At 29.3% G+C, this 11,187-nt stretch overlaps 1 protein-coding gene across 1 annotated transcript in view; it reads right to left on the reverse strand.

Moving 5' to 3' along the window:
• Positions 1 to 5,061, reverse strand: part of LOC149510924 (zinc finger BED domain-containing protein RICESLEEPER 2-like) — a 71,314-nt gene extending 66,253 nt beyond the window's left edge. Inside the window, exon 1 of the mRNA XM_089756332.1 lies at positions 4,963 to 5,061. The gene's annotated coding sequence lies outside the window, so the exon portion shown is untranslated. The remainder of the gene's footprint in view (positions 1 to 4,962) is intronic.
• Positions 5,062 to 11,187: the final 6,126 nt, after the last annotated feature.

An 11,187-nucleotide genomic window follows, 5' to 3' on the forward strand; every position in this document is an offset into this window, starting at 1 on the left:
GAATGGAAAGGAAAATTGCCTAGTCTTGTCGTCAAGTGTTAATCTCGAGTCGTCAATCAAAATTTGGATATATGAAAGGGCAATGAAAAAAGAAAAACGCAAACGGATTGTAAAAAGAGAAAAAGTAAGAAAGAGAGAACTTATTGATCTAGCTAGATCTAGTAATTTAAAATACGATTTGGTGATATGATACGAATACAATATAAAAAATGACATGAAGTGACTCAGTTTAAAATTTTATCAATAACTATATATGAGTTTAATAAAAACAAAAAATATATATTTTATTTTTTTATATCGATATGAATTATGATACATAATTTTCATGTAAAATATGGTATAAATACATAAATTTTAATATTTTATATGACATGAATATACAAATTATCAAGTCTAGATTTAGTATAAAGAGATCTAAATGAGAAGAGTGAAGTGGTTTAGCTATCAACGCTGATTTGCCTTTATTATACATAGAAAATGATGTACATATATTAAGCCTAACGAGTGTTTAGTTCACAGATTTTTAAATATTGGAAAGGTAAATGATTTTGGCAAAAAATGATAGTTAAAAGAAATAGGTGATTTCTGTGTTTTGTTGATTTTAAAAAATGTAAGATTTTTATATAATTTGTAAAATCTAAGATTTCCTAATAAATTGTCCTTAATGACATGTATGACACATGTATGATAGGTGACATTTATATAATCATTTATTTAATATTTTATAATATATTTATTTAACACATAAATAATTGGTAGAAATAATAATGCAAAAAAAGAGTATTAATCTCAAACATGAATATGACATAATTAAACAAGCAATAATCATAAACAATATGTCACATAATCAATTTATAGCATACTTTAATGACATCATTGTTAAGTATATTTCATCAATAAATTTCTAATATCTTTGTATTCAAATGAAGTGTATAATCGATGTTAATGTTTTTTGTGTTCATTTTCACACCAATTCATCTAGTTGTGATTTCTCACATAATTCTTGCTAACACATTTCTCGTTAGGTTGTCTTTTCAAGCTTTCCTTTCATTTTACTTGTATATGATCATTTGATCAAACACCTAGCCACAGTAAAATGAAAAAAAATCAAATAATAAGTCTTCAAAACATATCCATCTTTTGAATAAACTTCAATCAAATTTATTTAAATACAATCTTGCAATCAATCAATCATCTTAATATAGTCATTATGCTAAAGTCACATAGCAAATTTTCATCATATTTAAAACATTATAAGAATATATAAAATGTCCAAGTAAATCTCAATACCTCTAATTATTGGCAAACATATTTAGAAGTTTTATTCAAAGAAGAATAAACACCGTCATTGACTTTGGTATTTTTGATCAAGAGATATATCACTTTAGTTTTTTTTGTCAACCATTTTGTATTGAGTTCATATTCTTTTGAAACTCAATAGTTGCCACTGACAACTCTTTAAAAATGAAAGAATACCTTTTGATAACATTTCAGCATCGTACAAATATTTAGACCAAAAATTAAAATGTTACTCTAAAACAATAAATTGCCATGATTAGGCAACTTGTTGCTTTTTGATATTTTATTTCCAAAACTTAGTTTTCACAATAAATATTCTAAGTAATCAATTTTCATAGTTGATTACTTCTTTTGAAAATATCTCATGAGTAATATTTTGGTCATGAATCTCTTTCTTTCACTTCCCTTGATCGTATACCAACATATAAACTAGCACTCAAATCAATCAATGACTACTATAAAAAAAAATCAATAGATGACAATCAACCATATTCTCTTTGAAAACCTTTAGCTTATGATCTTAAACGAAAATGCTAAAGCCATTAATCATGCAATTAAACATATCACCATATAAATTAATTATAATAAGTAAATTACTAACCTTAATGTAGCAGAACATTAAACTCTTTAGGACACTAAACGCTTGCTTTTTTATTTTTGAACCATACTTACTTATGTTGAATTCAAGATTTGTAGAACAAATCTTGAATAAAATGACTTTATGTCATAGTCGAAATAAAACATGGGGGAAAACCAATTTTAATCTTCCACAATCACTTCCACAATAAGTTAGAGAGTTATTGAAAAAATAACTTTATGATTTTTGGTTCAACACCAAGAACATTCTTAATAGCCTTCCATAAAATATTCTCCATTTCATGATCATGAACTTGAACATAATGTTGCCATTGAAGGAGATTTATTATCCTTAAATTGTTGTATATTGGGTATAGTTATAGCAACAAAATCAATAAAGTATGCAAAAAATATAGAATTAGAGAAGAAGAAATTGATATTTGGGCAAGACACTTCCAAGAAATTTTCTTAAGGATAATAGTCTCCCTACTACAATGCAAATGGATTCTTGGAGACGTAATACCGAGGATAAAACGCCTAAACTTGAAGAAGAAAAGGATTGCATTTCATGTTTTTCTTGAACTCATATGTAAACCACGAACCAAAAAAAAAAAAAACAACAAAGAGCATAGGAAGATAAAACTATTTTTGATCTTTAAGAATGAAAAGATGTAGGGTTGTTAAAATTGTGTTTAGGGAAATATTTATAAACCTCATAAGATGTTTCAAACCAACTTCCACGTAAAACCATCGGTCAAATGAATTGATGCAACTTTTGGAACGAAAGAATTCCAACATGCTTATATTTTAGTCTTCAAGTGTGGATATTCGAAATGCCAAACATAGGATATTCGAATGTTTGCTTTCCAAAATGTGGGTATTAAATACCCAACTAGGGTATTCGAATGCTTACTCTTTAACTTTCAAATTTTGTCATTCTAAAACATAGCATTCGATTTCTCCTTATTTATTTCATTCCAAACATTATTTTATGCTTTTAAAATACAATTTTATCAACAAATGCATTCTACATGATTTAGAAACCAATCATTTTTACTTAAAAACATTGTTCTTTAGTAATATATTAAACAAAAACAAGAAAAAAGAAAAGAAAAAAGTCAACTTCATACCAACCATAATCAATGATCTTTTTATATTATTAAAATAAATATTTCATAAACTATTTTTTTGTTAATGTTTGACTGATTTGAATTATGTAAATTACACTCGTTCATAAATTTATAGTAAATTTTGATGATAGATTAAATAGTGATAAATTTGATCTTTAATCATTAATTTAAATTTCATTATATTGAAGCTTTGGTGTTTTTAGGTATATATTAACTAGTTGATTTATTCAAGAAAATTTCACTAATCAAGGAATAATTTTAATTATGCTTTCTTCCTCTTATTATTTTTACCCGTCCTTTTTTGAATATTTTAAAAAATATATTGAAAATTTTTTAACACTTAATAGTCTTTTTAAATATTTTTAATTTATTTTTCATGGATTTTTATCTTTTCACATTAAAAACTTGGAACATTTATTAATAAAAAGTAAACTTTGGTATAAAATACATTAAAATTAAAGTTTTGGTTTTTAATTTATTTTAAATCAAGGAGATACAATATAAGATGGAGGCAGTATTATATTATCTTATTATTAAATTAATGGAGAAGGTTCAATAAATGGACTTCATAATTGCTTATAACATTGGAGAAAATTAAAGTTACTAACTAAAAAAAAGTACTCGACTATGTCGGGGTGAATTGTTTTTCAACAAAAATTTTCATTGTTTTTAGTATATATATGATTATTACTATAATGTAAAAATAATTAAAAATTAATTCATAAAATGATATTTTATAAAAATATTTAGATCTAATATTTCATATATTTCAATTATGTTTTGTTGTTAGATTTTTGTGTTAGGTTATGAGCATTATATTTTTTTATTAATTATTTAATCAAATTTATTATTTTTTTAATTTATTGAAATTTATAAATTTTTTTTTAGTGAGAACGTCTAAAACAAAAGAAAAGAATAATAAAAGTATAACAATTATAATTTTTAATGAAATGATTTTGATTTTGATTTTGTTTTAATTTTAATTTTCTATTTTTATGTAGTTTTATGTTTCTATTGATTATTATTGTTTTTTAAGATTTTAGTTTTTATTTTATTGCAAGTAATAAATAAAAATTATGTTTTAAATCTTTCTTTTGCTTCCCTTTTCTTTTTCCGTTCTTTTCTTGCATTTCTCCTTTTTTTTCTCTTCTTCTCTCTGCCCAAAGCATAAAGAATATGATATATAATAAATAGATTCCTTTAAAAAAAATAGCAATAAACTACCACAACTAAAAGTTTTCTGTTTAAATTTTGTATATTTCATCATCTTTTATACTCATACCCTCTCAAAATAATTGTCCCTTATTGACATTTTTTTATCAAACTAACCTAACTTTGACCTTCATTTTTTTTAAGTATTATATTAAATTAATAGTATGTTTTGAAATTTTTGAAATTCAAAGTTTACAAATCTTATTTTTAAAAGCTTTTTGATTTTATAATTTTATTAAACATAATGATCAAATTTGATTTAATTTAAAAAAAAAGTTAATAAAGAATAATAATTTCAAAACAAAGGGAATAATAAATTTTAACAATTCATTAACATATAGAAAGCCCAACGCATTATTATACAAAACATATTCATCTATCAAACTCGAGCCCATACAAAATACAACCCAAATTTTTTCAACCCAATTAAAGTCTACAATTGCATCATACAATAGTTACTCGCTAAATGTCAATAAATAGAAGGTCAATTGAAAGTGAAAAATGTAAATAATATAAGGGATTATTGATATTAACTATAGACAATTAGAGTTATTATTATTTTTTGAACAGATTTAGAGTTATTATTATTGATTATTGATATGAACTATTAATAATTATAACTTAAAAAAGAAAAACATATAGACAATTATATTACGGGCTACAAAATCATGGCTAGAGAGGAGTGTTAATTTTGCTAATTGTATTTTTTTAAACATGTCTAGAATAATTCAAAATAAAAAAATACCTTGAACAAAATTATTGCCGATTGGATTGAAGTGATGCTCCCCATCTTTGAGTTTCCATGCCGATATGAAATATATAGGGCAATTCTCCGGGATCCAAACCAAACACCCACTGTCCTCACGATAATATGAGTTTTGAAAAAGCTAGAAGTTACTGGATAGAACCTAAAAGAGGTCAATACGGGTCGTAAGATAATGATTTGATTCCACCAATTATTAAAGGCCATAATTATGAGAAGATAACTTACTAGTTCAATCTGATGTCTAAAGAAGTGCAATGACAAAATGAAAAAAATGCTAGGGTAGGAAAAGAATGGGTCTTGAGTATGAAAGAACTTTGTGCTCATATTAACTTCGATCTACATAATCTACCACCTTTCTTTATCTCTCAAATCAGCACATCTTATATGGTCAATCTTTCTTCATCTTCAATTGATCTTCCTTCTGGGGTTTAATCTCATCAATTTTCTTCTACCTCTACTTTTCTCCCCATTAATGCTTCCATTGTCACTTTCATTCTACCTGACTCAATTTTTATTGAGATCTCTTTTTCTTATGAGGGGTTTCTACCTTGTCTTTCTTCACCTCATCTTTCTTTCCCCAAAGTTTAGTAACTCCTAGTCCCAGTTCAACCTTGGAATCCTACTCCTACTCAGGAGCAGAGTCTTCTGGTGGTAAAGATTCTAACGATAAAAGTTTTGAAGAAGGACAAGAAAAAAGAGGTACCTCCATCGGGGCAAGCGATGACAAAGAAAAGAGTCTTGTATAACAAGATTATTTGGTCAAGGTCTTTGTATATACTTCCTATGACCTTGGCATAATCTCCAAGGATGTGATGAATGAACTAAAAGGTAGAACAAATCTTAAAAACTATCATAATATGTGTTTAGCTCATCACATTCATGTTGTGGCTATGACTTTTCTTTTTTCCATAAAAAAAGTATAGTATAATAATGTCGAACTCCTTAGACTGGGTCATTAATAGACTAGAGCCATATCGACTCTATATGTATTGGGATTCTTTCGTGGTTGGTTTGAGGTTCCCACTTTATCCTTTATTTGTTTTAATTTTTAATTTTTATAATTTGATTATCACTGAGCTGACTCCTAACTTCATATAGGACATAATTGCCTTCATTATTCTTTTTCTATGTTTGAACATTTTTCCTTTTTTTCCTCTATTTAGAGAGTTCTTTTCTTTTAAAAAGCACTCAAATGATAGTAGATGGTACTACATAACAGCTTGACCCATTAAAAAGTTATTCATCGATTGCTCGAGCTTAATAAAAAATTGAAAGCTACTCTTTCTTTACCTTGAAAAGCAAAAAATAAATAAAAATGGTGAGCTCAGGGTTGAGATTGTTCTTAAGGTTGAAGTTTAAAAGATAACAAGTACACCTGACACTTTTATGGATGTATTGGTGGCTCTTTTTATCCTAGATCTATCAAATTGAGATAAAATTTTAGAGTATACTCATAAGAGGAAGCTTATCATTGATGCCCACAAGCTCACCCCTTTGAGGTAATAAACAAAATGAAATACTAGGATAGGTTTAAAGAAACCTCATAGGATTTTATTTTAACCTAATTTTATTTAACTGTTGCTCGATTTTGTAGAGATAGCTGACAATGATGACTTTGACTTCAGCTTGTATCAACATGCCCCTAAACCCAAGAAGGGTTAAAAGAAAATTTAACTCAGGACCTCGTTTCATGAAGGAGACAAGGTCATTAACACCTTTTTACCTCACTCTCTCATAGCACAAAAAACAAAGGTTAGGGCTAATCGAGATCTATCTTTAATGTCAACACCAACACCTTCTCCTCTTATAAAAAAGCCACAAGTGGAAGCCTCATCTTTTACTCTAGAGAATTTTGAGGTTAAGGTGTTAAGGCCCAAATCAGAGAGGATCTCCACCAACTTCGGGTATACTTCTACTAATGACTTCATCACCAACCTAACCATGGTAAGGAGATTCAGCAAAGTTGAGGTCCCTATTGACTAATTTTAATTTGATTTTATTAGTATTTAAGTATTTTTCATTTTACTAAGTTTGATGTCATTTTATGTAGTCTAATAAAAATTTTATCTATAGCCCTTGGATAATATTGGTGAAGCCCTACACCATGCTTATCTCGTAATGGCCCATTTGCTAAGGGTCAAGAAGGACATGGTTACCTTGGTCGAAGAGCATAAAAAGAGCTTGAACGCACTAGGCAAAGTCTGATCTAGCCTCAACACATCTTATAAAAAGAAAGCTGAGCAAAAGAAAAGAATTGATGAGCTAACAGTGAAACTGGAGGCTATATTGATTGATAAAGCCTTAATTGACTCAATAAAGAAACAAGCTGAGCTCAAGCTTAATGACATTTAGACTAAGATAGTGAAGGTAAGGTTCGAGCTCTAAGCTAGGGAAAGAGGAAAGGATGACCTAAAAAAGAAAGTCATGGAAGAGTTCAAGGCTTCCAATAAGTACCTCTAGATGAAAATGAAGTTCTTCAGGAAAAATATGCTTGGTGCCTTCCAACTAGCCAAAGATGAGATGCTGTTTAAATTTTTTGCCCTCAACCTTGACCTTTCTGATATTGATATCAACAATATTAGATCAAGGACTCATCTTAATCAACTTAAGAAGGATAAAAAAGAGGAAGATGATAATGAGGCACCATGCAGGCTGAGCTAAAGGTAGTTCTAAGGGCTGAAAATAAGGTGAAAGAGATTGGAGAAGGGTGAGATCATCGCTACTACTCTTGTTGGTAAGGGTGTTACTCCTACTAAAATTGCTATCAATGTTGTTAATGAATGATTCTTTTAACTTTTTATTTTTGCTGTTATAAATTTTTGTTAATGTATGAGGTTGATTTTTTGTAATGACTTCAAGTAAGAATGATTTGCTAACATCATTTGTTAACACTTCCTGTAATGATTAATCAATACAATTTCTTGTTCAGATTAGTCTAATTTTCAGTTCAGTTTAGCTTTATTATAATATACTTGTCTAAGTTTAAGCATGGTTAGTCAAAGAGATTTTTACCTAGTCAACTAAGCTAAGGATTTACATAATCCCTTAGGTTGAATTAACTTTAGAATCCATCAAAGTTCTAGGCCATATTTTGTTAGATCGATAGGTATAAACTTGTTAAAAATAATTTGATTTCTATATTCAAGTACAAAATACAAATGTGAGTTTAGTTTATATCAAGCTACTAATAATAAACCTTTAAATTATCAACGTTCTATGTTCTTAGGATGATATCGCCATTTAGGTCCTATAGTTTGTAGGTCGCATCATGGATAATCTCTTTAATACCATATAGTTCTTTTTAAGTCGAGGTTAATTTGCCACCTTGGTCATCTACTCTTAAGGTTTTTACTTTTTTAAGTACTAGGCCATTTTTCTTGATATGTTTATGTCAGATTTTTTTATTATAATAATTGGTCACCCTTTGCTGATAAGTTGCTATTCGTGTTAAGGTTATGTTTTTTTATTCTTTAACGAGATCAAGGTCAGCCCTAAGCACTTCTTCATTTCTCTCTTCTGACCTTAATTCACCTTTTAAGCTCAAAAGATCAATCTTCACAAGTACCACAACCTTTTGTTTCAAATGCCAAATAGAATGAGATTTCACCAGTGGGTACCTTTTAGTTATCTTTAGGGTCCATAAAACACCTGGTAGTTCATCAGTTCACTTTTTCTTTACTGTATCGAGTCTCTTCTTCAAAGTTTTTAATATTATCTTGTTTGCAGGTTCGGCCAATTCGTTGAACTAAATATGGGCAACCAATGTGAACTTAAGGTCGATATGAAGGTTTAAACACAATTCCTTAAACCTTAAGTTTTTGAATTATTTATCATTATCTATTATTATAAATCAAGGTAAATCAAATCTACAGACTATGTTTTTTCATATAAATTTCTCGACTTAGGCATTTGCGATGGTAGCTAAGACTTCAACTTCAAGTCATTTCATGAAGTAATCTACTATTATTAAGACAAATCTCCTCTAACAAGTGATTGGGCTGAACGGTTCGAGGACATCCATTTTTCATTGCATTAAAGGTCACAGACTGATGATAAAAGTAAGATCAGTCAAGGGAAGATGTTGCTTATGAGTAAATCTTTGACACTTATCGTATCTTTTTACCAGTTCGATTGCATTTCTTTTGATGGTAGGCCAATAATAGCTTGTCTAAGCACTTTTTAAGTCAATGAACAAGGTCCGAGGTGACTTCCACATATTTCTTCATGGATTTCTCATAGGGCGTACTCTATTTATTCCTCATCAACACATCTTAAGTAAGATAAGCTAAAAGATCTTTTGTATAATTTTTTTTTCAATTATTATGTACCGAAAAGCCTTTCTCATCAATGCCTTCACTCATATTCTTTCCTTGAGTAGTGCTTCCATGGTCAAATACTCTTTGATTGCTCTTATCCAAATTTTTTTCTCTATGATCTATCTTATAAACTTGTCTTTGATACTTTTATGTGTTATCTTTTCTACCAAAACTTGGTTCAAGCTTTCCATTATCATTCCTAAAGCCAATTTAGACAAAAAGTCTACTAGTGAATTTTCTAACCTTGGTATCTTTTTCACCTCAGCTTTCTTGAAGCCAACTCCAAGGCTAGCGCTCTGTCAAGATATTTTTGGATCCCATTTTTTTGAGCTTCAAACTTTCCATTTATCTGATCAACCACCAGTTAGGAGTCACTATATGCCATTATGTGTTGAACGTTCAGCTCAGTTGCCAACTTTTGGCCAATTATCAATGCCTTATATTCCACCTTATTGTTAGATGCCTTAAACTTGAATCTAAAGACGTATGGGTACTGTAGCCCTTCTAGGCCGATTAGAATAAGGTTGGCTCCTCTGCTATGGCTTGTGGTCGATCTATTAATATAGTTTTTCCAATAATCGTTATTCAAGGTTTCTTCTTTTTTCTCATATTATCTTTCGGGATGTACCAAGGTAAGTTCTACGACAAAGTCTACTAGTACCTGTGATTTTAAAGCCAACTTAAGTAATATATGTAGGTCAAATTCATTAAGCTCTATCACCTATTTAATTAGCTTTTTTAACTTTTTAAGCTTTTGTAAGACCTGTCTTAATGGCTAGTTAGTCAGTATATAAATTGTGTGAGCTTGGAAGTATGACTTAAGTTTTCTAGCAAAGGTGACAACAGGATAAGCTAACTTTTCTATGCCATTGTATTTAGTCTTTGGCTTTGTCAATACCTTGCTTACAAAATAGATCAGTCTTTGTTTTCCTTCTTCCTCTTGGATTAAGACCTAACTAATAGTCTAGTTTGTACTGGCTATGTACAAGTACAAGATCTCACTGGATCTTAGTTTAGACAAAATGGGTGGAGAGGATAAAAACTCTTTGAGTCTTTCAAAAACTTTTTGGCACTGGGAGTCCACCTGAAGTTAGAGATGTTCTTGAGGATTTTAAAGAATAGTAAACATCATTTTGTCAACTTCGACATAAATCTACTTAAGGTAACTATTTTTCTAGTTAACCTCTATACTTCTTTTACTGAGGTCAGCACTTTCATGTTTAAGATTGCCTCAACTTTTTTTAGGTTTACCTTTATGCCTCTTTTGTTAATCATGTAACTAAGAAACTTACCCGACATGACCCCAAAAGCATATTTGCTTGGGTTAAGCTCATATCTTACCTTTTCAAAGTGTTAAAGGTTTCTCTGAAATCTTCCAAATGCTTGGTCAAACTCTTGCTCTTAACTATCACTTCTAAATTGCGACCGATCCAATTTTTAAATACCTTATTTACCAGCCTTTGGTAGGTCGCTCCTGTATTTTTCAATCCAAAGGGCATTATCTTATAATAGTAAAAGCCTTTTCTAGTAATAAAGGCTATCTTTTTCTCATCATCTTTTAGCATTTTGATTTGATTGTAACTAGAATAGGTATCAATAAAACTGAGGCCATGCTTGATACTATCATCCATCAATCGATCTATACTAGGGAGAAAAAAGCTATCTTTTGGTAAGCTTTATTCAAGTTGGTAAAGTTAATGTTTATCCTCCATTTTTTGTTGTGCTTTTTTACCATGACCACATTGGCTATCCATTCAGGATAGTAAACCTCCCTGATGAAGTCTGCTTGCAATAATTTGTCAACCTCTTCCTTGATAGCCTATTGTATTTTTGAGGTAAAAATGTCTTCTTTTGTCGAATTAATTTTACCTTGAGGTTAGCATGCAAT

Source organism: Durio zibethinus, chromosome 27 (genome assembly GCF_047325235.1).
Source record: "Durio zibethinus cultivar Kanyao isolate XHJ-2024 chromosome 27, ASM4732523v1, whole genome shotgun sequence".
Classification (NCBI taxonomy): Eukaryota; Viridiplantae; Streptophyta; class Magnoliopsida; order Malvales; family Malvaceae; genus Durio; species Durio zibethinus.